This window comes from Bos javanicus, chromosome 3 (genome assembly GCF_032452875.1).
Source record: "Bos javanicus breed banteng chromosome 3, ARS-OSU_banteng_1.0, whole genome shotgun sequence".
Lineage (NCBI taxonomy): Eukaryota > Metazoa > Chordata > Mammalia > Artiodactyla > Bovidae > Bos > Bos javanicus.
In genome coordinates this window covers 42017215-42044193 of record NC_083870.1, presented here as the reverse complement: position 1 = coordinate 42044193, position 26979 = coordinate 42017215, and positions in this window count along the sequence as shown.

The following is a 26979-nucleotide window of genomic DNA, read 5'->3' as shown; positions in this document are numbered from 1 at the left end:
TGCTTGCTGTTCATCATCTTCTCCCAATCCCATCTGTCCAGAACTTTGTAAACTTCAGAGAAGTATGTGTTCTGTTTACTTCTTAAGTGGGTTGTTATGGGGAAGCACCCTTGGATTTGTTCTTGGGGAGTGATTGCAAATTGGATACCCCCTGACCTTGGAAAGTAGATGTGACAGCCCTATTATCCTGCCATTTCTTGTCCACCTATTAAGGAGTTTTAGTCACTATACGTGTAATGACTTTTTCACTGGAGAATTCCTATTCATTCTGAGGGTTCAGTTCAGTTGTGATCTCTTCTGAGAAGCCTTCCTCTGTGATCTCAGGAGAATCTTTAACTTCTCCCTTAGGGTTCTGATAGTACTTTTCATTTGCCTCCATTATAGACTTTGTCATATTATTTTGTAATTATTTGTAAATATTTGTTTGGATATCTATATCATCTGTAAAGGCATCATCATATTCATATTTAGCATCCCCACAAATAGTGCTCAACATATAATAGAATCTTAAAAGCTGTTCTTGAATGAATCCACCCATGGGGAATGGGACTGGCTACATCATTTGTGGATTCCAGTGCAAAATGTAGACATAGGACTCCTTGATCAATAATTGTTAAGAATTTCAAGACGGTAAAAATAGAGCATTAAATTAGGTGTGAAGTCTTCCTGAATGTAGAAACCTGCCCTGTGTCACTTCTTAGGGTGTGCATGCATGAAGCTGGCCTGATGGAAATCAGTCTTGGATTCAGTAAGATCTGAATTATAGTTGTGGAATAAAGGGTGCTTGTATTGTCTTCTGAGTTATAGAAATTACCAATGAGACTGCTATTTATTATAATTAATATATTTATTTGGTCCTTCATTCAACAACTATTTATTGAACACATACTGTGTACCAGATAGTTGGCCCAATGTTAGAGATATAGTTATAAACAAGACCCGAACCATTTTTGAACAAGGATAGTGTTCAGTGGGAAAGATAGAACTTAAGGGAAAGCTATTCAGTAAATTACAACTCTATATAAATGTTTTTAAAAATTTTTTTAAATTATTATTTTTTTTTACTTTACAATATTGTATTGGTTTTGCCATACATCAACATGCATCCACTATGGGTGTACACGTGCTCCCCATCCTGAACCCCATTCCCACCTCCCTCCCCATACCATCTCTCTGGGTCATCCCAGTGCACCAGCCCCAAGCTTCCTGTATCCTGCATCAAACCTGGATTGGTGATTTATTTCTTATATGATATTATACATGTTTTAATGCCATTCTCCCAAATCATCCCCTACTCCCTCTCCCACAGAGACCAAAAGACTGTTCTATACATCTGTGTCTCTTTTGCTGTCTCGCATACAGGGTTGTCGTTACCATCTTTCTAAACTCCATATATATGCGTTAGTATACTGTATTGGTGTTTTTCTTTCTGGCTTACTTCACTCTGTATAATAGGCTCCAGTTTCATCCACCTCATTAGCACTGATTCAAATGTATTCTTTTTAATGGCTGAGTAATACTCCATTGTGTATATGTACCACAGCTTTCTTATCCATTCATCTGCTGATGGACATCTAGGTTGCTTCCATGTCCTGGCTATTATAAACAGTGCTGTGATGAACATTGGGGTACACGTGTCTCTTTCAATTCTGGTTTCCTCGGTGTGTATGCCCAGCAGTGGGATTGCTGGGTCATATGGCAGTTCTATTTCCAGTTTTTTAAGGAATCTCCACACTGTTCTCCATAGTGGCTGTACTAGTTTGCATTCCCACCAACAGTGTAAGAGGGTTCCCTTTTCTCCACACCCTCTCCAGCATTTATTGCTTGTAGACTATAAATGGTGATATGATTGTAAAGCAAGAGGTACTTACCTTGTCTGAGGAATAAGACAGACTTACAGAGAAATACATTTAAGCCAAGTTCTGAGCTGCATAACAGAGTGTTGGCAGATCAGAGAGGGAGAAGAAGCACATAAGTGGATAGAAGAAGAATAGAGCATGAAGGAATCAGTGAAATAAATGTTGAAAGATGAAAGCCTCACATTAAAGGAAGTAGGAAGCAGAAATAAAATGGGAATGAGAATCCTTGAGAAGAGAATAAGAGGTGAATTGAGGAAGTAATAAAGTGAAATAGTATGCTGGAGTTAAGGTAGAATTTGGAGAAGTTGAGTAGACATAGATATTGAAAACACATACGAGAGACCATAGGAGCAGAGGTTAGTGTTCCTGGGTATCAAAATCTCCTAGGAGGAAACTGGCAATGTGGAACGAGAAAAAAAAGTTTAAAATAAAGTGTTGATGGTTACTATGACTGTATTAATGTCCTGCGGTTGTTATAACAAATTATACAATCTGAGAGGTTTGAAAACAACATGAGTGTCTTATCTTACAGTTCTGGAGGTCAAAAATCTGAAATGGGTCTCAAGCTAAAGTCAAGGTGTTGGCAAGGCTGGTTTCTCCTGAAGGCTCTAGGGAAGAATCTGTTGGTTTGTCTTTTCCAGCTACTGGAGGCTGCACAACTTCCTTGGCTCACGTCTTCAAGCCAGAAATTGCATGGCTCTAACCTCTGTTTCTGTCATCACATTCCTTCTCTGACTCTCCTACCTCCCTCTTTCACTTGTAAGAACCCTTATGTGATGGCATTAGGCCCACTTGAGTAGTCTGGGATAATCTCTTCATCTATGGGCTTCTTCAATGGCTCAGCAGGTAAAGAATCTGCCTGCAGTGCAGGAGACACAAGAGACACAGTTTTGATCCCTGGGTCAGGAAGATCCCCTGGAGAAGGAAATGGCAACTCACTCCAGTTTTCTTGCCTGGAAAATCCTATGGACAGAAGAACCTGGCAGTCTATGGTCCAAAGGGTCGCAAAGAGTCAGGCACAACTGAATGACTAAGCACTACAGATACTTAAGTTAATCAGATCTTCAAAGTCCTTTTTGTCTTAAAGGGTAACATATTCAGAGGTTCCAGAAATTAGGACATAGGCATTTTCTTGGGGGCCATTACTCTGCCTACTGCAATTCCTAAGCAGTGTCTATGCTTGGTCACTCAGTCGTGTCCAACTCTTTGTGTTCCCATAGACTGTAGCCCACCAGGCTCCTCTGTCCATGGGGGTTTTCCAGGCAAAAATACTGAAGTGGGTTACCAAGTGCCACTTCTGCTCATCCCTATGGATTTAGTTTCCGGTCAGTCTGCAGGATTATTCAAAGAAGCCAGTGACACCCTCCCATCAGAACCAGGGGTGCCTCACCCTCTTGAATACTGCAAAGCCTGCCTCCCACTGCCCTGGTTCACTCTGAGTGCAGCCCATGTGGTCTTCTATGGCATGGGGTATCCTCCTCCCCTAGGCTGTGAATATTTGTGATAATAATCAATCTCATCCATCAAGTGTTGGGTGTTATGTGCTCAGCCAGCTCCCTCCCCAATGGGGAAAAATGAATATTTGATTAAAACAAATATCTATCTCCCTTGAATTTCTGTGGAGTTAAAAAAAAACTTTTAAAAATTATGTTAACCTCTTAGTCAAGAACTTGGCAAAGTTCTACATCATCAATAACCAGTAGCCATTATTATTATTGTGACTGAAGTATCAGTATTATTATATTTTAAAATTCCCATTCTCTGTGCTCAACATGAGTTGAAATTACACGCTTTTCTAGTGACCCATATAACTGTGTCCTGAGGAGAGGAGGAGATTAAGTTAAGACACATTTGGAGCACAGTGCAACATGGAGTTTTAGTGGTATGAAGAAGACTAGTTTGTAATTTTCTACATATGCTGACCCATCATTTTTGCCAGAAGTTGTCCAGCAAAAGTATATTTTAGGGTAGTGAGGGTAGAGGGTAGAGATAAGGTTAAGTTGTATTTGTCAGAGAAATAATGATCCTTACTTATTGTATACAGATAGACTTCAGATGATGGCCAATGAACTATGCACCCTTGATTTGTACAAAGAAATGGTTCCCAAGGTGGATGGTGGAAATGTCAGAAAGAATGCAGGAAAATCCAGAGATCAGATGCAAATGGGAAGAAAGATGAAATGATTTTTGGATTTGGAGTATTTTTGTTGCTCTTCATCATTAGTGAGCATCTGAAACATAGCATCATCATTTACTTGGAAGGGAAAAATAGGCTGTTTTAAATGTAAGTGCTACTCATCGACTGAAGCAAGAAAATGCATTTTAACAGCAGAGCATTGATTAAACCCAAAAGCATAGGACAAACATCAGGGGAAATAATCTGTTCCTGAGATGTTTCTGAAAAATATTTTCTTAAGCCCATGATGCAATTGGCAAATAAATTGTCCATGGTTATAAAGTGCCCAGCAGAGCTTTCCAGAGTAGAAAATGAATAAGGAAAGCTCCAGTTCTGTTTGCAATCCTGCACTAATCAGCGTGCACTCTTTTATGTTGTCCAATTTGCGCAAGAGCTCTTTGCAGAATATTTCCTCAAGCTCGTTATGCTGCAAACTTGTTTCTCTCACAGAATACCAAGAACCCGGGTTGCTCTCTCAGCACCTCAGCACAGAAAGCCTCCGCTTTTCATTTCTTCCCATCAGACCACATTTGATGAAAGCCTGCTACATGTTAGTTGAGGCAATCTGCTGTGGCAGCCTTTTTAGGTTTACTGACATGGAGAAATGTTTTGAGAAAATGGCAGATGTATAGTGTACATTGAGCAAAATCAATTTTTTATGCAACAAATGTAGTTTACTGTCTTTGCATACCAAGATCAGGAAATCCATCCCTCGGAAAAATTATAGGTCTCTTGAGAACAGAGCTGACAAACACTTAGAAACTTTCCTCGTTGCCCTTACACTGCAGTGTTCTGACAGTTTTTGACCCCAATGATCTGAGAAAATATGCACTCTGTTAGATTCAAAAAATGATGTTAGGCAACATCTAGAATGAGTTGATAAATAAAACATATTTAAAAAATAATGTTGACACATCTCAAAAACTCTCTCCTAAACACTGTACCCATAGATGCAACTGCCAGCCAGTTACCAATAGGTCATGTCCTCATGGTGAACTCACCTGCTTCCTGAGTGGTAGTCTAAGAATTCCAAGAATGCTAAGAATATCTAAAACTGAGCTAACTCCTCCTTCTTTCCTTCTCTGGTTTTCCAGTGAAAGGCCCTACCATTCAGGCAGTTGTTGAAACCTAACTCCTTGCCTTCTCAATTTTACCACTCCTTACTTCTTCCCTGCTTCTCCCCACCACCCTCTTCCACATACATCCAAGTAAATTACCAGCTATCTTTTTTATTATATCTGCAGTCATTTTCACATATTTATCTTCAGTTATCCCTCATTGTTCCTGCCCCAGGTCATGTGTGCATTCACTCCCTTCTGGAATGACATTACTCTTCAAGCAGGAATCTTTACCTTCTGTCTTGCGCCACAAACCAGTTTTCAAACTAAAGCAAAGTGATCATTCTTGAGTTTGATTCTGATTATACCCCTCTTTGATTTAAAGGTATTTTATGTGTTTCTATTGCTCTTCCAACAAAGTTGAAACTCCTTCAGAGGTCTTTATTTCTCCATTTGGGCTCTTTCTTCTTGGGCTTCCCAGGTGTTGCTGGTAGTAAAGAGTCTGCCTGCCAATGCAGGAGAGGTAAGAGGCCCCGGTTCAATCCCTGGGTTGGGAAGATCCCCTGGAGAAGGAAATGGCAACCCACTCCAGTATTTTTACCTGGGAAACCCTATGGCCAGAGGAGCCTGGCGGGCTATAGTTCATGGGTCGTAAAGAGTTGGATGCATCTGAGCACACACATATTCTTGCACACAAACTGTCAATCCCATAAAACACATCTTTCATTTTCTGAAATAAACACAGTCTTCACTCAACTGCTTTCTCTGCCTTTAACAACCTTCCCCACTAGGTGGCCTGACTAATTCTTACGTATCTTTTAGTAATTTTTTCTGCCACCTGCCAGACTAGTACAGATGCCTAACAAAGCTCCCTGTAGTATGATTTATTATGATTGTGTAGTTCTCTGTCCCATCATTAGACCTCAGCTCTTAAAAGGGGACCAAGTCTCTCTGGTTCACTGTTCTATCTTTAGCTCACCTGTATACCAATCCAGCCTAAGTGGCTCAGAGCAAGCTTTCAAGACATATTTGTTGGCATGCTAAGTTGCTTTAGTCTTCTCTGACTCTTTGCAACCCTACAGACTATAGCCCACCAGGCTAAAATCTCTATCTATATCTATATCTATCTATCTATCTCTGTATATATATTCTATATATGCCAGGCATGAAATGAGGTGTCCACATACATTATTTTCTTTAATGTTTATGATAACTCTTGCCATAGATATTATATTCATTGTACAAATCAAAAGTGTGGGGACCGGAGAAGAGCTGAGCTTGCCTAAGTTCACAGAATGAGGTCGGGGTAAGGCTGGAATAAAGATGCAATATCCAGTTTTCTGCCTAAAATTGCACACTTCTTTTGTGAATGCAGAATACTGGTTGGAGATGGCAGAGAGGCTGGTAAAGAAAAGGAGCAGTGTGATACAAGGGGCCAGTGAAAAAGTGAGGAGAGCATAATGGAGAATAAGAGCGAGAAGAAATTTTCCTAATTTCCTGAATGCACAGAGAGGAGGTTCCTCTCCGAATCCTGTGTTAGACATCTCTCCCCCCACCTCACCCCCACCTCTCTTCTACCTGCTGCACCCCAGGAAGGTCAGAATTTTAGGAAGGAAGGCGAATAAGGAGACCAAGATCCTAAGTTCTGTCTACCAGGTCTGATTCATGTCAAAGTTCTAAAAGATTTTCTACTTTTTATTTCTTTGATACCACAATTCCATCTCTTTGTTGGGCTAGCTGAGTAAAATGTGTTTGGTTTAATTTTTCATTGTCTTTGCTCCCAAAAATTCATTTAGGAAAATGGGAGAGTTTATTTACTGCCATGCTATGTAGGCCTGCAAGAAGCTTTACCTACACAATTCTGCTTTTGTTTTGAAATATTGATTATTACCAATGTAGTACTTTGTGTTTGGCAAATATGGCCTGGAATTTACTGCTTCAATTCTGTACTACATGTAATGCTTTAGGGAGGCTTTGAATAGCAAATTTTCTTACTTTTAATTTTGTAATATTGCGTTCTATTTTATGATGTCTCTAAATTTCTGCAAATTTAATAGACAGAGAATGATTAAGAAGGAGAACATTCTCAAAATTAAGGCTATCTTTTAGTGATTTGACTCACTGAAAATGGAGAACAAAGCAATCTGAATGAAGAATTTTAGAATAAATCATCATTAACCAGGCATGACATGTCGCACATCAACTAAGTTCTGATGCACAATTAGTCACCTAATTAGGTTTAAAATTCATTTAAATACATGGCTTCAATCCCTGGCCCACCCACTTATTTTTATTACTCCCATTTAAGCACTGAATACAATTTAAGTCTCTTATTGCGGAGCTCTGTGGCCTAAACAAATGCACACTAGGTGAAAAGACAAGCAACCTATTTGAACGATCAGTTTATTAGGGTCTGCTGAGACTCGTATTTTACTGTGAGTTGCATGTGCTTTGGACAGTGTTCAGTGGGAAAACTGTCTTTCTGTAGAATTTCTCAGACTAATTCCTGAAATGCAGTATGAACCCTACTTGCTTTACATGGTAATTTGGTGAGTCAGGAATAAGTGGATGATATCATTAAGAAAGGGCTTCCCAGGGGCACTACTGGTAAAGAACCCACCAACCAATGCAGGAGACATGAGATGCAGGTTCAGTCCCTGGGTTGGGAAGATCCCCTGGAGGAGGTCATGGCAACCCCACTCCAGTATTCTTGCCTGGAGAATCCCATGGACACTGGAGCCTGGTGGGCTACAGTCCATAGGGTCTTAAAGAATTGGATATGGTGAAGTGACTTAGCACAGCACAGTGTTGATTCTCCTGGGCACCTGCTGAGATGGCTGTATTTATGTCTGGTCTTGAAGCAACTAAGCACATACACATTATTAAGAAAACCACCTTCTGTGGCAGCGTGTTTACTCTTTCTGGATGCCATATAATAAGTCCCCTATTTTACTGATACTAAGACACACACTTTTTCACGTTTTTATTATCCTTAAAATTGGGTTGTATCTTACAATCAATGATGATATCTCATTTATTTTCTGGAGTTTTTTACTTGGTAGTATATAAAATAATAGTGTGTCTTATAATCAGTGGCATCTTAGATGGAATAAAATATAATGTGTTACTCTTCAGGCAACTTTAAGTGGAGCTTCTCTAAGGAACTCATATATCTGAATAATCTTACTTAATAGACACAATGTTTATTCTTTTATTCTTTCATTTCAGTAGTATAATTAACAATGTTCTTGAGACTAAGAAAATTAAGCAAGACACTGATCAGTTCAGTTCAGTTCAGTTGCTCAATCGTGTCCGACTCTTTGCGACCCCATGAATTACAGCACGCCAGGCCTCCCTGTCCATCACCATCTCCCGCAGTTCACTCAAACTCACATCCATCGAGTTGGTGATGCCATCCAGCCATCTCATCCTCTGTTGTCCCCTTCTCCTCCTGCCCCCAATCCCTCCCAGCATCAGAGTCTTTTCCAATGAGTCAACTCTTCGCATGAGGTGGCCAAAGTATTGGAGTTTCAGCTTTAGCATCATTCCTTCCAAAGAAATCCCAGGGGCTGAGCTCCTTCAGAATGGACTGGTTGGATCTCCTTGCAGTCCAAGGGACTCTCAAGAGTCTTCTCCAACACCACAGTTCAAAAGCATCAATTCTTCGGTGCTCAGCCTTCTTCACAGTCCAACTCTCACATCCATACATGACCACTGGAAAAACCATAGCCTTGACTAGACAGACCTTTGTTGGCAAAGTAATGTCTCTGCTTTTGAATATGCTATCTAGGTTGGTCATAGCTTTCCTTCCAAGGAGTAAGTGTCTTTTAATTTCATGGCTGCAGTCACCATCTGCAGTGATTTTGGAGCCCCCAAAAATAAAGTCTGACACTGTTTCCACTGTTTCCCCATCTATTTCCCATGAAGTGATGGGACCAGATGCCATGATCTTAGTTTTCTGAATATTGAGCTTTAAGCCAACTTTTTCACTCTCCTCTTTCACTTTTATCAAGAGGCTTTTAGTTCCTCTTCACTTTCTGCCATAGTGTGGTGTCATCTGCACATCTGAGGTTATTGATATTTCTCCTGGCAATCTTGATTCCAGCTTGTGCTTCTTCCAGCCCAGGGTTTCTCATGATGAAATTTGATATATCAAATATATTTTGGTATAAAACATTGTGGTGAATGCTACAGTTGAGAGTAAATGCAGGGTACAGAGTGAAATTGTAGGAACTCAGCATATTTTATTCAACTAACCTCTTTTGTACATTTTTAATTTTATGAAATGTTTTTATCATCTGTTCCCTTCTTTGTGGTGATAGTTCATGATGAGTTTTTTTTTTTTTTTAAGAGAGAAAGTAAAGTTTTATTGATATGACAGTGAATCTCAGATTGATACAACAGTGAATCCTCAGCCTAAGAATGACTAGGGATGTTTAGTAACAATGCAAATTCCTTGGTCCTCTCCAGACATTCTGATTCAGTCAGTGTTGGCCCAGGAATCTGTGTTTCTAATAATCTGCTCCTTACCTCCAGGTGATTCTGATGTTTAAGATGGTGTTTAATCTATACTTTGGAAGACATTTGGACTGGACAGAAAATACTAACATGGAGCCGGTTATATTAAGAAGGATTAATTAAGAAGGATTAATATAACTTTTGTTGTTTAGTCACTAAGTGAAGTCCAACTCTTTGTCCAACCTCATGGACTGTAGCCTGCCAGACTCCTCTGACAATGGGATTTCCCAAGCAAGAATACTGGAGTGGATTGCCCTTTCCTCTTCCAGGGGATCTTCCTGACCCAGGAATTAAACCCATATCTCCTGCACTGGCAGGTAATTCTTTACCATTAAGCCACCAGGGAAGCCCAATATAATATTTTACTTGCTTATTATTTATTTAAGTATCCAAACCCTGATACATTGAAATAGAATTATTTAAATGACAGCAAGAATTGTGCAATAATGAATGTCCATCCTAAACAGAGAATTTATCCTACTTAGTTAAAACAGTTTTTTTGGCAACCAGGAAAATAATTAATTCATAAGAAGTCTCTGAGAATACTTTATACTTAAATCCATGTTTAGTCATCTTCTTTCTGCTTTTCTGAAATGAGAAATATTGAAGGGAAATACAAGTAGATGGATCTAATCTTTGAGAATAAGAAGGGGGAAGAAACAAAGTATTATAGGTAGAACTGGACTTCTTTGCTTTTCTCCTTTGCCATGTACCAACCCAATGCTATGCTGTGGCAGTTACAGAAATTGCCCATGTGAAATGAACTAGATTGCAATGGGAAGCATCTTGGGTAATGAAAGAGGAATCCACCAAACACTTCAGGCCCTTCAGATGAGCAAGTACCTATTAGTTTCAATGGCTGGCCTAGCTAGTGATTCTCACTTACTTTAATTGGAAATATTCTGCTTTCATCTACTGTCAGGAGTCAACAATTATCCTCATGAAGAAATAGAAGAGCCAAAGTATACTTTTGACCTTTTTAAGTTTATTATTTTTTGCTCTGGTAGTCATGAAAATTTTTTATACTAACTTGAAGGTTATGGAAGGGATGTGGTGGGCTTGATTCAATTAATGCATTTGTTGAATATTTTACTTGAGTAGTTAAAATGACCATCACTAATCATTAGCTTTTATGTCCTGGTTTAGGCACCATAAAAACAAACCAAAAAAAAAAAAAAAAAACAACCAAAGGCATACCATTGACAACAGCCAACTGTAGCTAACAAGTGCTGCTTCTATTCATGGACTGGTTAAATGAACAAGATTGAAGGATGCCTCTTTGATAAGCCTGCAACATTTAACACCTACTTGATTGAATACAGTTTTTTTCTATTAAGGACACTCACCTCTTTAGTAATACATAAGAACCAAGAAAGATTATTCTGTTATTTAGAAAGATCCTACAAATCCATGTCCCAAGGACAAACTGGGCTCTGTGTTGCTCTGTTCATTCAGTGAGTATATGGGTAAATGTTCTTCAGTCTTCCCAAATGTATCAACATGAGAGAACTGTTGTGAAGTACTCAGGGAAATGAGAGTTTTCTCATTATCATCCATAGTGAAGGCTTGCATCCACTGACTACTTTCTTTCCATATCTAAGGTAATGCTTCCAATAATCTGGATTATTTAGACTCTTCTAACTAGAGGTGTATTCTACAAATGATAACTTTTTCTTTTGTCATTTTGCTTATTGCTCATTATCAAGCTATTTCTATTTAAACATAAATGGTGTTTGCAGCCATGAAATTAAAAGACGCTTTCTCCTTGGAAGGAAAGTTATGACCAACCTAGACAGCATATTCAAAAGCAGAGACATTACTTTGCCAACAAAGGTTCGTCTAGTCAAGGCTATGGTTTTTCCTGTGGTCATGTATGGATGTGAGAGTTGGACTGTGAAGAAGGCTGAGCGCCGAAGAATTGATGCTTTTGAACTGTGGTGTTGGAGAAGGCTCTTGAGAGTCCCTTGGACTGCAAGGAGATCCAACCAGTCCATTCTGAAGGAGCTCAGCCCTGGGATTTCTTTGGAAGGAATGATGCTAAAGCTGAAACTCCAGTACTTTGGCTACCTCATGCAAAGAGGTGACTCATTGGAAAAGACTCTGATGCTGGGAGGGATTGGGGGCAAGAGGAGAAGGGGACAACAGAGGATGAGATGGCTGGATGGCATCATTGACTCGATGGACGTGGGTCTGAGTGAACTCCGGGAGTTGGTGTTGGACCGGGAGGCCTGGCGTGCTGCGATTCATGGATTCACACAGAGTTGGACACGACTGAGTGACTGATCTGATCTGATCTGATCTTGCTCTTTTTCCACCTAGGATCTTCCCAGCTTGGTTAATTTCACTCAGTGTGGTGATTTGACTGGATTTTAATCTCCTGAAAAATCCTGTACTATTTCTATCGGGATCAGATAAGAAGTCTGTGATGGTCCATTATTACTGAGGCAATTTGTGAGAAAGTTTTCAGGGTACCTGTGACAGGCACTTTGGGAAAACTAGGGCTATTACCAAAAATGAATAAAGGGATTTGGGGATTTCCTTAAATTCAAAGGCACTTACATTTTCTCTACATTTCTGGGCTCTCTTTCTAAACCTCTAAACTTCACACTGCTTCTTATTTAGATGTAACACAATGATATACTAGATGTACTACTTAGATCTAATGCAACTACATAGAGGTACTCTACAAAATTAAGGGCTCCTGGCTAAGGCTTTCAATGAGAGAGGACACTGTTTCATTGGCTGATAATTTGTTTTTGTGAAGTGTTCATTAATTTGTTGACAACAGGCACATTAACTGAACTGATGAACAAATTTCACTGATAGAAAATAATCATTTTCTTTGAATTAAACTCTCAGAGTTTGCAACTCCTATTTTCTGCTAAGAAATTTACATCACTTAAATTCTACTACACTGATAAATATAATCAATCAACAGAGAGCATGCTCTGAGGAATTAATTGTTGTCAGTTCATATATTTAATGGGACATCACACTTCATTAATTTAGCTAACTCATTAAACCTAATCAGACATGTAAGAGAAAAAGTTAATGACCAAAGTTAAAAAATAAAGTCTGGACTCTAAAGAGTCTTCATTTGCAGTACAGAACTTTGAGTTACACAAAAATGGATTGTTTATTCCAGAAGATACCTTTTGTGTGCTGTGATTCTGTGCCAAAGAAACATAGAGGGTTTTCCTTCATTTGGGATTTGTAAAGCATGTACTATTAGCATAAAAAAGAAGCCACTATCCTTTATATCAAGGGTTCATGTTATATATACCTCTTCTAATTCTTATACTGTGGAGCTGTTTATGATTTAGCAAAGGCAATTTGAAATGGTGAAATCCATGGAAGATTGTAAATTTCTGTAGATGCAGAGATGTTAAATTTATATGTACTTCCAAATCACAAGGGCTACCCAATTCATTTTGCTTTTCCACATTCATTTCAGTTAACACCATTTTGGTTTTGTTGTCCATTTTCCTTGATCTTTTTGGCATCTTTTAAGAAAAGCTGACCATAGTACATCTTATAAGGAGAGGGAATTGTTACCCTGTCATAAAAGAGTCAATGGTTTCAAACCATAGGCCTGCATTGAGGCTGTGCTTTCCATAGGATGGAAGTGGGGGTGGGACAGGCACTAACTAGCGGAGGTTATTGATTGTTCATTTCCATTGCCTTCCTTCTGCTGCCAGGCATGCAAGTCTGTTTGTGGGAGAACAACCACAATGCAGTGCTGCTATTCTATCAACTCTGCATTGATGCTGTCCCACAGGTTTGAACCCCATTATTCCCTAATGGATCTTTCCATGCACGGTAATTTGGGAGGCAGCAATTTTGCCTTTACCAAGTTCTTATGGCTCTGCTGGTGTTTGTAGTATATCACTACCTAAATTAGAAAGCCTTGCTAAGCTGTTCTAGGAAATTGTATTTCCTGTTTGTTTGTTTATTTTAACCATGCCTGGAAGAAAAGCTATTTTAAATAAAATGCAGTCTAAGACTATCACAAGTTATGTTTAATTTTTTCATGGATTCACATCAGAGCTACATGACAGAGCTGGAAGGGGTCTTAAGAATAATTTCTAGTTTAACAACCTCATCTTCTGGATGGGAAACCCTAGGGTCAGGGAGGTACAGTGATTTGTGGAAGATCTCATGACTAAATAGCCTAAGTAGTAGTGCAAGAGATCTGATTCTCTTAGTGAGGAGCTTCTCTTATTATTTCATACTAACTCTCTGATGATAAAGCTTTCATTTACTGAGCACAACAAATATTTGCAATACCATATTAGAGAAGGCCATCTCTAGACAATTCTCTCAAGGTACAGTGGAATAGTGCATTTGCTGTTTCGTATTATTTCACTGTCAAAACTACTTAATGTACTTTAGATCACATTTGATTATTGAGGTAGTAAAAAAGACCTATTTTCTCTAGCAGCATTGGTATTATTTTTATCATACATTTATTGGCTACCTATTATGAACAAAGTACTATAATAAGTGCTGGGGAAATAAAAATGATGAACCAGACACTGACCCAACCATTCAAGGGTTTACAGTTTGTGTTAATCTTTGAGACCCAGTGTGCTTCAGGGCTGGTAGAATGGTCTCTCAGTGTCAATTAGTTAGACTCCAAACTCTCAAGTGTAGGAAAAATGGCAATATTTTTAAATGGCATTCTATAAACTGCATGTGCATTTACAAATCCTCAATTTTCTGTTGATATGTAGCAGTCTTTTCTCTCCAGGGAAACAGCATGTACTTTCCTACAGCTCTCTTGAAGTATTTGACATTTTCAATGAATCTTTCTGCAGTTTTCACATTGGATTTTCTTATCTTCTCATGCATTTCCCCTTCTATTGGTTTTGATAGTTTCCATATTTCACTCTCCAAGTTCTTTGACATATCAATTTCATTTCTCTTTCTCACTTATATAGGCTCTTGTTTAGTTGAAGATTTTATCTTTCCATTGTGCAAAGTTCTTTCCTTAGCCTTTGAAAGCACACTTTCTGATCGCTGTGCCTTTGAGAATCCAAGCGGTATTTTTAAGAGTTTTGCAGATTTCAATCGTATTTTAAGTTATTTTTTGTGTTTATAGTGTAGATGTAGCACTTAGATGTTTTATAGTCAATGAATGCTTATAATGTCACTGATGTCTAGTAAACATCTCAATAGTATTTCTTACCCTAAAATAAAATGTATTTAGCTACTCACCTTCTGTTAATTTTGTGGTCAGAAAGGGATTCTATGGTGATTCAGCAGTAATAAAATGATACACTATATAAAGATGTGGTATAAATCGAAAGTGTTTCCCTGTCTACCTTCTCACCCGGCCAAGAGTTAAGTGCTACTTTGTGATACATCATGTTGCTGCTCTCAGTGTATCTCAGAGGATGAAACCAAATATTTATATTGCTACTCTTCACTTTCTTATTCGATTATCTCTCTGTCTGCCTAGAAATCTGTCTATCTTGCTATCTGTCTGTCTCTTTATCTATGACATTATAATCCTAATGCAGAGCAGATGGGCATCTAAGCATTTACCTTAAAAATAATTCTGAAAAGGAAAATTGCAAAGAATGATATGGCAAAATGCTATATTCCCTTCACCTACCTCACAATTGTACTCATGAATATTTTCTTTATTCATTACATTTTCTTCCCCTCATGGTAAATAAATAAATCATGTCTCTTTAAACCATTACCTCCAATTCTCTTTCCCTCCTGCTCTACTGAGAAATAACCACAGTCATGAGTTTGGTATGTATATTCCTTATCTTTTATTTTCTTCTAAAAAATTATGAAATACTTCTTACAATTAAAATAAGGTATTTAATTATAGAGAAGAATAATAGACATTTGTGTATTCCCCATCTCACATAAGTAAGACAACAATACCCATACTCTTGATGCTATTTATGTATATGCCTCTTTAATCCTATCTCTATGCCCACTTCTCAATCGAGGTAATTAATACTCAGAATGCTGTGTTCATTATTCCCTTGTTTTACCACATATGCATGTACATTGAAGCAATATATTGTTTAGTTTTGCTTTACTTGGCTTTTCAAAAGTTATATCATTTAGTATGTTGTCTTCTATGTATCAAAATATATCCACATTGTTTCATGGAGCTCTCTGTCATCCTTTATCAGTAATGTATAGTATTGCACTCTGCAAATACACACAATTTATTACATTAGCAATGCTCCAGCAGATAATATTGCTTCCAATATTTTACTTTGAGGAGCAATTATTCTATGAAGTTTCTTGTATACGTCTCTGAGAACATAGATGTAAGTGATATTTTAGAGTATATACCTAGAAGTGAAGTTATGGTGCTACAAGAAACAAATATATTCAACCAATCTGGAAATTTGATGCAACATATCTTCACAACTTATTTTTATGTTTTGGAAGGGCCCTACCTATTCACAGCCTTTTTTGCTCTTTGCATATAAAGAGTAAAATAACTTGTTGACATCACTATTATTCAATACAATACTGGATTCATCAAAATGTTAAAATTTTGCTCTACAAAAGACACTGTTGTGAGGATGAAAAGACAAGTCACTGACTAAGAAAAAATGTTTGTACATCATATATTTTAAATATGAATAGTATGTAGAAAATGTAAAAAAAAAAGTATTAAAACTCAGTGGTAAAGTACAAAATAAATCCAGTTGGTAAAATAGGCAGAAGGCAGGAACAGACATTTCAGTGAAGAGAAGTTACAGATGATGAGTAGGCATGTGAAAAGAGTTCAACATTGTTAGTCATTGGATATATACAAATTAACATTATGAAATATCACTCCATATCGGAATGGCTAAAAAAAAATAGTGACAACATCAAGTGCTAGAAAAATAAAGAGAAACTGTATCACTCATACTTTGTTTATAGGAACATAGAATGGTATACAGAGAAGGCAATGGCACCCCACTCCAGTACTCTTGCCTGGAAAATCCCATGGACGGAGGTGCCTGGAAGGCTGCAGTCCAGGGGTCACTGAGGGTCAGACACGACTGAGTGACTTCACTTTCCCTTTTCACTTTCATGCATTGGAGAAGGAAATGGCAACCCACTCCAGTGTTCTTGCCCGGAGAATCCCAGGGACGGGCGAGCCTGGTGGGCTGCCATCATGGGGTCGCACAGAGTCCGACACGACTGGAGCGACTTAGCAGCAGCAGCAGCAGAATGGTACAGCCACTCTGAATAACAGTTTTATAGTTTCTAAAGAAATTAAAGAGGTAAATACCATATAAACAAGCAATTGTACCATTGGGCATTTATCCTAGAATTATGCAAACTTTTATTCATACAAAAATCTGACAGGATTCCTCACAAAAACTTTATTCAGAAGAGCCCCCAGCTAAAAACAGTTAGATATTCATTAGCAGGTAAATGGTTGAATGAACCATAGTACATTTGGAATACATGGAATATTCAGAAGTAAAAAGGAAAAGACTATTGATGCATACAATAACTTGGATGAAACTTGAAGGAGTTATGCTCAATGAATAAAGCCAACTTTCAAATATTATGCACTTTATAATTCCCTTTATATAACATCTCCTAAAGAAAAAAAAATAGATATGGAGAAGGAATCATTGGTTGCCAAATGGTAAAAGCAGGAGAGTGGGTTGTATGTGGCAATAAAATGACAACATGAAGATACTTGTGGTGATGGAATTGCTCTATATCTTTACTTTGTCAGTGTTCATATTCTGGTTCTATTTAATACTAGAATTTTATACAATGCTGCCATTTGGAGAAACTGGGTAAAGAAAGGGTACATGTAATCTATTTATTTTCTTACAATTGTTCAAGAATCTATTACTGTTTCAAAAAAATTTTTTTTAAGTTTTAGAAGTGAATTTGTTGAGTTTCCTGAATAAAAGAATTCAGAATTTATTAGATTATCTGTACATCAATTTAAAGAGAATTGACATCTTTATGACAGTGTCTTTTTCATATGGTATGTCTATTCTTTTATTTAGACTTTATTAGTATTTTTATCAATATATTTACATTTTTTTTTCTATTGAAAACCTAGAGAACTTTTCATTAGATTTATTTTTTGGCACCTCATTCTCATTTGCTATTGTAAATCCTTAGTATAAATACAATAAAAATTATGTTCTATTTAGCTGAATATTATACCACTGTAAAAAGTAAGTTGTATTTCTATATCCAGTCAATTTACCAAGATCAATTCTAAAAACTCACATGTAGATCATTTTCTTTTTCTATGTACACATTTAAACTATGAACAAACAACAACAATTTTGCTTATTCTATCTTTTCCATATGTTTTTTCTTTTTTCTTACCTGATTGCACTGACTAGACCCTCCACAAAAATGTTGAGTGGAAGTGGTAAGAATGAGCATTCTTATCTTACAGTGTAATTATTTTCATTATCTTTTAATTTTTATTTCCAACTCATTTTTATTATTTTAGACCTTCAATTTTTTCTTCATTTTCTTATTCTTTGTCGAACTTTGACCATTCTAAGTTTGTATAATTCCCATTGTAATGTTGACTTTAGTACTCCTTTTTAACCTGTAAGTTATTTAGCAGTATGTTCAAAATCTGTAAACAATTTTAAAGATTCCTTTTGCTTTTTATTTCTAACTTAACTATTATTTTTAAAGTATGATCTACATAGTCTAGTTCTTTTTTGTTTCATGACTGTACATGGTCACTTTTTGTAAATGACCCATACTGTGCTGTGCTAAGCCACTCAGTCATGTCTGACTCTTTGCAACCTGACTGACTGACTGAGCACAGCACAGCATGGGTCATTTACAAAAATTGACCGTATACAGCCATGAAACAAAAAAGAACTAGACTATGTAGATCATATTTAAAAAATAATAGTTAAATTAGAAATAAAAATCAAAAAGGAATTTTAAAAGTTGTATAAATGACCCATAGATAATTGAATAGAATTTGTATTACCTAGTTGTTGGGGATCAGAGAAAGCAATGGCAACCCACTCCAGTACTCTTGCCTGGAAAATCCCATGGACAGAGGAGCCTGGAAGGCTGCAGTCCATTGGGTCGCTGAGGGTTGGACATGAATGAGAGACTTCACTTTCACTTTTCACTTTCATGCATTGGAGAAGGAAATGGCAACCCACTCCAGTGTTCTTGCCTGAAGAATCCCAGGGACGGGGGAGCCTGGTGGGCTGCTATCTATGGGGTTGCAGAGTTGGACATGACTGAAGTGACTTAGCAGCAGTTGTTGGGGATGAAGAAGTTACTTAAAATTTGCTACTCATTTGTCAATTTAAGACTTATACTGTGACTTACCTTTATTCCTCTCCTGTTTGGGATCTCTCTCTCTCTCTTTTAAGCTATTTATTTATTTTAATTAATGTGTTTATTTTAATGGGAGGCTAATTACTTTTCAATATTGTGATGGCTTTTGCCATAGATTCACATGAATCAGCCATGGGTGTACATGTGTCCCCCATCCTGAACCCCTCTCCCACCTCCCTCCCCATCCCATCCCTCAGGGTCATCCCAGTGCACTGGCCCTGAGTGCCCTGTCTCATGCGTCGAACCTGGACTGGTGATCTATTTCATATATGGTAATATACATGTTCCAATGCTATTCTCTCAAATCATCCACCCACACCTTCTTCCACAGAGTCCAAAAGTCTTCTTTACATCTGTGTCTTTTTTGCTATCTCTCATATAGTGTCATCGTTACCATCTTTCTAAATTCCGTATATATGCATATATACTGTATTGGTGTTTTTCTTTCTGACTTACTTCACTCTGTATAATAGGCCCCAGTTTCATCCACCTCATTAGAACTAATTCAAATGCATTCTTTTTAATGGCTGAGTAATATTTCATTGTGTATACATACCACAGCTTTCTTATCCATTTATCTGCCAATAGACATCTAGGTTGCTTCCATGTCCTGGCTATTATAAACAGTGCTGCGATGAACATTGGGGTACACATGTCTGTTTCAATTCTGGTTTCCTTGGTGTGTATGACCAGCAGTGGGATTGCTGGGTCGTATAGCAGTTCTATTTCCAGTTTTTTAAGGAACCTCCACACTGTTCTCCATAGTGGTAGTGGCTGTACTAATTTGCATTTTCACCAACAGTGTAAGAGGGTTCCCTTATCTCCACAACCTCTCCAGCATTTATTGTTTGTAGTCACTTTCATGCATTGGAGAAGGAAATGGCAACCCACTCCAGTGTTCTTGCTTGGAGAATCTCAGGGACAGGGAAGCCTGGTGGGCTGCCGTCTATGGGGTCGCACAGAGTTGGACATGACTGAAGTGACTTAGCAGTAGCAGACTTTTTGATAGCAGCCATTCTTAAGCAGTGTGAGATGGTACCTCATTGTGGTTTTGATTTGCAGTTCTCTGATAGAGTGACTTTGAGCATCTTTTCATGTGTTTGTTAGCCATCTGTATGTCTTCTTTGGAGAAATGTCTGTTTAGTTCTTTAGCCCATTTTTTGATTGGATCATTTATTTTTCTGGAATTGAGCTACATAAGCTGCTTGTATATTTTTGATATTAATTATTTGTCAGTTGCTTCATTTGCTATTATTTTCTCCCATTCTGAAGGCTGTCTTTTCACCTTGCTTTTAGTTTCCTTCATTGTACAAAAGCTTTTAATTTTAATTAGGTCCTATTTGTTTATTTTTGCTTTTATTTCCATTACGCTGGGAGGTGGGTCATAGAGGATCCTGCTGTGATTTATGTCAGAGAGTGTTTTGCCTATGTTTTCCTCTAGGAGTTTTATAGTTGCTGGTCTTACATTTAGATCTTTAATCCATTTTGAGTTTATTTTTGTGTATGGTGTTATAAAGTGTTCTAGTTTCATTCTTTTACAAGTGGTTGACCAATTTTCCCAGCACCACTTGTTAAAGAGATTGTCTTTTCTCCGTTGTATATTCTTGCCTCCTTTGTCAAAGATAAGGTGTCCATAGGTGCATGGATTTATTTGGGGCTTTCTATTTTGTTCCACTGATCTATATTTCTGTCTTTGAGCCAGTACCATACTGTCTTAATGACTGTAACTTTGTAGTATAGTCTGAAGTCAGCCAGGTTGATTCCTCCAGTTCCATTCTTTCTCAAGATCGCTTTGGCTATTGAAGGTTTTCTGTATTTCCATACAAATTGTGAAATTATTTGTTCTAGTTCTCTGAAAAATACCATGGGCAGCTTGATAGGGATAGCATTGAATCTATTGATTGCTTTAGGTAGTATAATCATTTTCACTATATTGATTCTTCCAATCCATGAACATGGTATATTTCTCCATCTATTTGTGTCATCTTTGATTTCTTTCATCAGTGTTTTATAGTTTTATATATATATGTGTGTGTGTGTGTGTCTTTTGTTTCTTTAGGTAGATTTATTCCTAAGTATTTTATTCTTTTCTTCACAATGGTGAATGGAATTGCTTTCTTAATTTCTCTTTCTGTTTTCTCATTGTTAGTGTATAAGAATGCAAGGGATTTCTGTGTGTTAATTTTGTATCCTGCAACTGTACTATATTCATTGATTAGCTCTAGTAATTTTCTGGTGGTGTCTTTAGGGTTTTCTATGTAGAGGATCATGTCATATGCAAACAGTGAGAGTTTTACTTCTTCTTTTCCTCTTACATCCTGAATCCTATTTCTTCTCCTTTTTTAGTTGATTTTTTTATCTTGATGATACACATTCTTCAAGGGTTTTCAGAGAGAGTGTGAATCTGAATATACTTTTATTCTGTGTGCAAATCAAACCTGCCTATAGAATTACAGGTTATAAACAGTTGGTTTTATAATTCCAAAAAAGTGAAAGTGAAAGTGTTAGTCACTCAGTTATGTCTGAACTCTTTGAAACCCCATGGACTGTAGCCTGCCAGGCTCCTCTGTACATGGAATTCTCCAGGTAAGAATACTGGATTGGGTTGCCATTTCCTTCTCCAGGGGTCTTCTTGACCCAGGGATCAGATCTAGGTCTGCTGCACTGTAGGCAGATGCTTTACCATTTGAGCCACCAAGGATAGCTCCAAAAGATAATTCCAAAAGTCCTGTTCTAATGTCATCTAGCATCAAGTGTTACAGTTAAGAAGCTTGAATAAATATTAGTTCCTGTTTCTTGGTACGTTATACAATATTTTTTCCTTTCTGAGAACTTTAAGAATTTTTTCTTTCTATTTCTATGATTCTGAAATTTCAAAATCATGTACCATTCTTTTTTTCCCATTTTATTTGTTGTCTGGACTCCTTCATGGCTCTTTTATTTTGGAAACACAAGTTTCTTAGCTCTGTTGAATTGTTTTACATTATTGATTCATTATTTCCTACCCCTCTATTCTGAAATCTGCAGCACTAATTATTTGGATTGGGGGCCTCCTGGCCTGATCCTTTTCCTTTCTTCTTTTATTTTCTATCTATTTTTTTACCTCATATTCTCTTTTCCTCTGCATTCAGTGAAATTTTCTTAATTTTCCAAATTTGTGATTATATTTTTAAATTACAGCCCAAATAGGGCTAAATATTTTCATATTTATTACATATGTGTATATTTGTATGTTATATATTTATTTTAATTGAAGTATAGTTGGACAATATTATGTCAGTTTCAGGTGTACAACATAGTGATTTAATGTTTCCATACGTCACAGAATACTCACCATGGTAAGTCTAGTAACCATCTGTCCCCATACAAAGTTATTGCAGTATTATTGAACATATTCATTATCCTGTGTATTACATCCCCATGACTTATTTATTTTATAACTGGAAATTTGTGCCACTTAATCCTCTTCACCTATTTCACCCAACACCTCACTCCCTCTTCTCTCTGGCAACCTTTCCAGAATACTACTGTACTAAATAGTATTCTGTATTTTTTTCCTTATTCAATAGTTAAAATTTTCCTTCCCATTATCAATTATAGACTACCTTTAAAAAATGTTTTCTGCTGCTGCATATATTGTTTCTATTTACTTTAATTTCCTTTAGAATATGTATTTATTTTGGTCTCTTTTCTTTTGTCTCTTTTCTTGAAAGAGGTTTTCTTCAATTTCTTGGTGATCCTTTGTCATCCATTCATACTTTTATGAGTCAAAGCAATACCAATTTGTAAAAATGCAATTACTGTGAGGCTCAGTATAGCAAAGCTCAATTTAAAAAAAAGAATCAGGCACAACAAACAGCTCTGTGTACACAGTGTGACAGACTAGATTTCATTGTAAATTATAGGATGAGGACATTGCTATTTTATCCTTAACAGTAGGTCTATAGGTCTCCCTCTGGAGAAGGAAATGGCAACCCACTCCAGTATTCTTGCCTGGAGAATCCCATGGACAGAGGAGCCTGGTGGGCTACAGTGCGTGGGGTCACCAGAGTTGGACACAACTGAAGTGACTGAACAACAATAGGTCTCCCTCCACATCCACCCCGTTGTCTCTCCAGACACCCCAGGGGATTTTTTTAATCAGTCACTAGGAATATGGAAACAGATGGGTGTAAGCCTAGGTGATATCATTCTGAGTGCTGAGCATCTCATTATTTAGTTTGCAGAGTTTTGTATTTATCCCTTGGTCTTTAGTATAATTCATTTCATCCTTCAACTTTGTTTGGTTTCTTTTGTATCCAGATTCTCACTGGGTACTTTCTCCATAGAGTATACCATCTATCTTCTGCATGAGACAGAGTGGGGTGACACTAGAATTGTCAATTGACATTTCATAATATCAGTAACTGGGAGAAATATCAATAACCTCAGATACGCAGATGACACCACCCTTATGGCAGAAAGTGAAGAACTAATGAGCCTCTTGATGAAAGTGAAAGAGGGTGAAAATGTTGGCTTAAAACTCAACATTCAGAAAACTAAATGACATCCGATTGCATCACTTCATGGCAAACAGATGAGGAAACAATGGAAACAGTGACTGACTTTATTTTGAGGGGTTCAAAAATCACTGCAGATGGTGACTGCAGCCATAAAATTAAAAAGACACATTCTCCTTGGAAGAAAAGCTATGACCAGCCTAGACAGCATATTAAAAAGCAGAGACTTTACCGACAAAGGTCCCTCTAGTCAAAGCTATGGTTTTCCAGTAGTCATGTATGGATGTGAAAGTTGAACTATAAAGAAAGCTGAGTGCTGAAGAATTGATGCTTTTGAACCATGGTGTTGGGGAAGACGCTTGAGAGTCCTTTGGACTGCAAGGAGATCAAACCAGTCAATCCTAAAATATTCATTGGAAGGACTGATGCTGAAGTTGAAACTCCAATACTTTGGCCACCTGATGTGAAGAACTGACTCATTAGAAAATACCCTGATGCTGGGAAAGATTGGCAAGAGAAGAGGACGACAGAGGATGAGATGGTTGGATGGCATCACCAACTCGATGGACATGAGTTTGAACAAGTTCCAGGAGTTGGTGATGGACAGGGAAGTCTGGTGTGCTGCAGTCTGTGGGGTCACAAAAAGTTGGCCATGACCAAGTGACTGAACTGAACTGAACTGAATTGATTTCATAATGAGAGGAGAGCATGGGAACTGTTGTTATTTATAAAGACTTTCAATCAACTCTCTTATTCTCAGTCTTAAGTCAAAACTTACATTTAGGGACACTAGGCACTTCCTTTTCCTGGGATTCTAAGATTCTGTAAAGTGAATTGACTTGCTGCTTGCTGATATTTGTTTATTTTTAATTTAAAGCAATGAAGATAATGGTCACTTTTCCCCTTTTGGTTCCTGTATTTCTTTAAATTCCATTTTTTTGTTATGTTTTCAATCAACTTTTTATTAATATTTTATTAGTATAGCTTTTTTCTATCTTGAATTTCAACTCTTTATAATATTTTGTTTAATTATCTTTTGAGAAGAGCAAAACTTATAGTCAGGTGTGTGGAAGTGTGTGTGTGTGTGTTGCAGATACAGGTGATAAATGATATTAATAAATAAGGAAATTATATAACATGTGAGAAGGTGCTCTTACATGCTATGGAAATAATAACATACAAAGCAGGGTTAGGAGTATTAGTAATATAAGAGGAATGTGTTGCAATTTATACAGAGTGGTCAAGGTTAGGTCTCATTGAGAAGGTGACATTAGAAGGAGGTAAGAGATTTCATCAAGGAGATATCTTAGGAGATATCTGAGAAGATACCTGATATTTTACACCTAGGCAATTATCAGATCAAAGGCCCTCCAGGATTAGGATTGAGTATTTGAGAAAGAGAAAATTTGTGTGCCTGGAGCAAAGATAGTGAGGGAGAGAGTAGTAAGTGATAATGTCAGAGACATAGGAGGGAGAACAAATGATATAGGGCTTTGTGGTCATCGTAGGGACATTTCCTTTCATTCTGATTGTCTTGGGGAGCCAGAACAGTTGACTTACGATGTATGTGTAGGAGGGTTGGGGAGAATGGGGTGAACAACAATAGAAGCATTGGATCTCATGGAACTATTGTTATCCAGACAAGAAATGATGGTGGCTTGGACCTAAGTGGAAATTACAAAAGGGGTAAAAAGTGACTGGGTATAGTTCAGATTCAGATATACTTTGAAGGTAGAGCTATTAGGGTAGATTGTGGACTATCAGAGAAAGGAATGAAGGGTAACTCCAAAGTTTTGGCATAAGCAACAGGGAAAATGCAGTTATCAATAGATGACTCGGGAAAGACTGTCAAGAGAAGTAGTTTTGATATTAGAAAGGAGTTTGGTTTTAGACATGTTGAATATAGGATGCAATAGACATCCATTAGGATCTGGAGCTTAAAAGAGGTGTTTGGGCAGGAGATAAAAGTCTATGAGTCTTAAGTGTTGACATGAGATTTAAAGCCAAGATACTGAGTGAGATCCCCAAAGGAATGAATGTAGATAAGAAAAAGAAGTAGGAAGGATGGATTCATATGGGTGACTCTTTGAAGAAACACAATACAAAGTTATGAGTACAAAGTTAGTTAAAATAATAAACAATTATTTAGGCTAAAAATAAATTTCACACTAAAAAAGTTGAGAAATATAAAAATATTACAAAGTCCATGAAAGTAAGTGTTTTTTTTTTAAATTAGTTTACCAACTGACAAACCATTCAACCTTTCCCCAACTCTTTTTGGCTGCTTATCCTTAATGCCATTTCCTACAGCTATAATTTAAATATGTTTCCACTGAAAATAGGAAGGCTTTATCAAACTTTTTTTTTGATTGCTGGAATCAAAGTTTGCTTTTGATTGCCCAAAACATATGGCTTTATTGTAATACTGATATAGGCTATACCCTATACACACAAGAATTCTAATATATTTGATTGCATATTATTCCCATAAAAAGGTACATTTATAATTGATATGCTGAAGTGCTATATATATTCCTGTTGAGTGAGAACTTCCATTTTTATTAGGCATTAATTTTTCATGTTTGAAGATTAGAAGAATTTCCCATTGACTAGTTTTTATATTCACATGTTCTAAACTTTGTTTCCCTTTCACCAACTACATAGCCTCAGGTGCCTTGAAACACATTCATATTGCAGGGCATTCTGGCACATGAGAGACTGTAAAGTACTCTTAGAAGCCCACTTCTCTGCGAGGTAGCTGGCGTTAGCTTAACTATAAATGAAAATGACTACAAAAACCACTTAAAAGTATCTTACTAGACCCAACTTATTTTTGGCCACAACCCTAAAATGATTGCTACTACTTAAGCAGCACCTGACAAACATGTGACAGAAAAGAAGTATAAATGGAAAAAAAAAATAGTCTTAACCAACTGCAGTTAAAATATGTAAAAATTTTCTTAGGGCCCTCATAGCATTGTGAAATGTGCTCATACAAAAGAGGATCACTGAAGCTAAGATTAAACTTCAGTAGGTTTATTGTAAATCCTCCTTTGGGAGAATATTAAGGACTGAGTCCTAAAGTACACCAATATGAAAAGTTTGAGGGACAAAGAGAGACCACAAAGAAAGCTGAGAAAGAGAGGAGTGATCAGTGCAACTGGAAGAAACTCAAGAGAAATACAGTCTTTGGAAACTTTGAAGAACATGTATCAAAGAGGAGAGATTGATTACCTGTATGAAATAAGATGAGGAATGAGGATTGCCCATTGGATTCAGCAATGTGGAGGTTATTTGTGATATAAACCAGAGAAGCTTCAGTGAATTGATGGAAGAAAAATATGATGTGATGGGTTTAAAAGAGAATTAGGGTGAGAGAAACCATAGGCAAATAATGTAGGCAACCATTTCAGTAAGTTTTTCTGTAAAGGGTATTGAGATATGGACATATAGGTGGCAGGGGTAGTAGAGTCAAGAAGACTATTTTTTGGGTATACTGAAAGGAATGATTCAGTAGAAGATAAAACTCTTATAGCACAGGA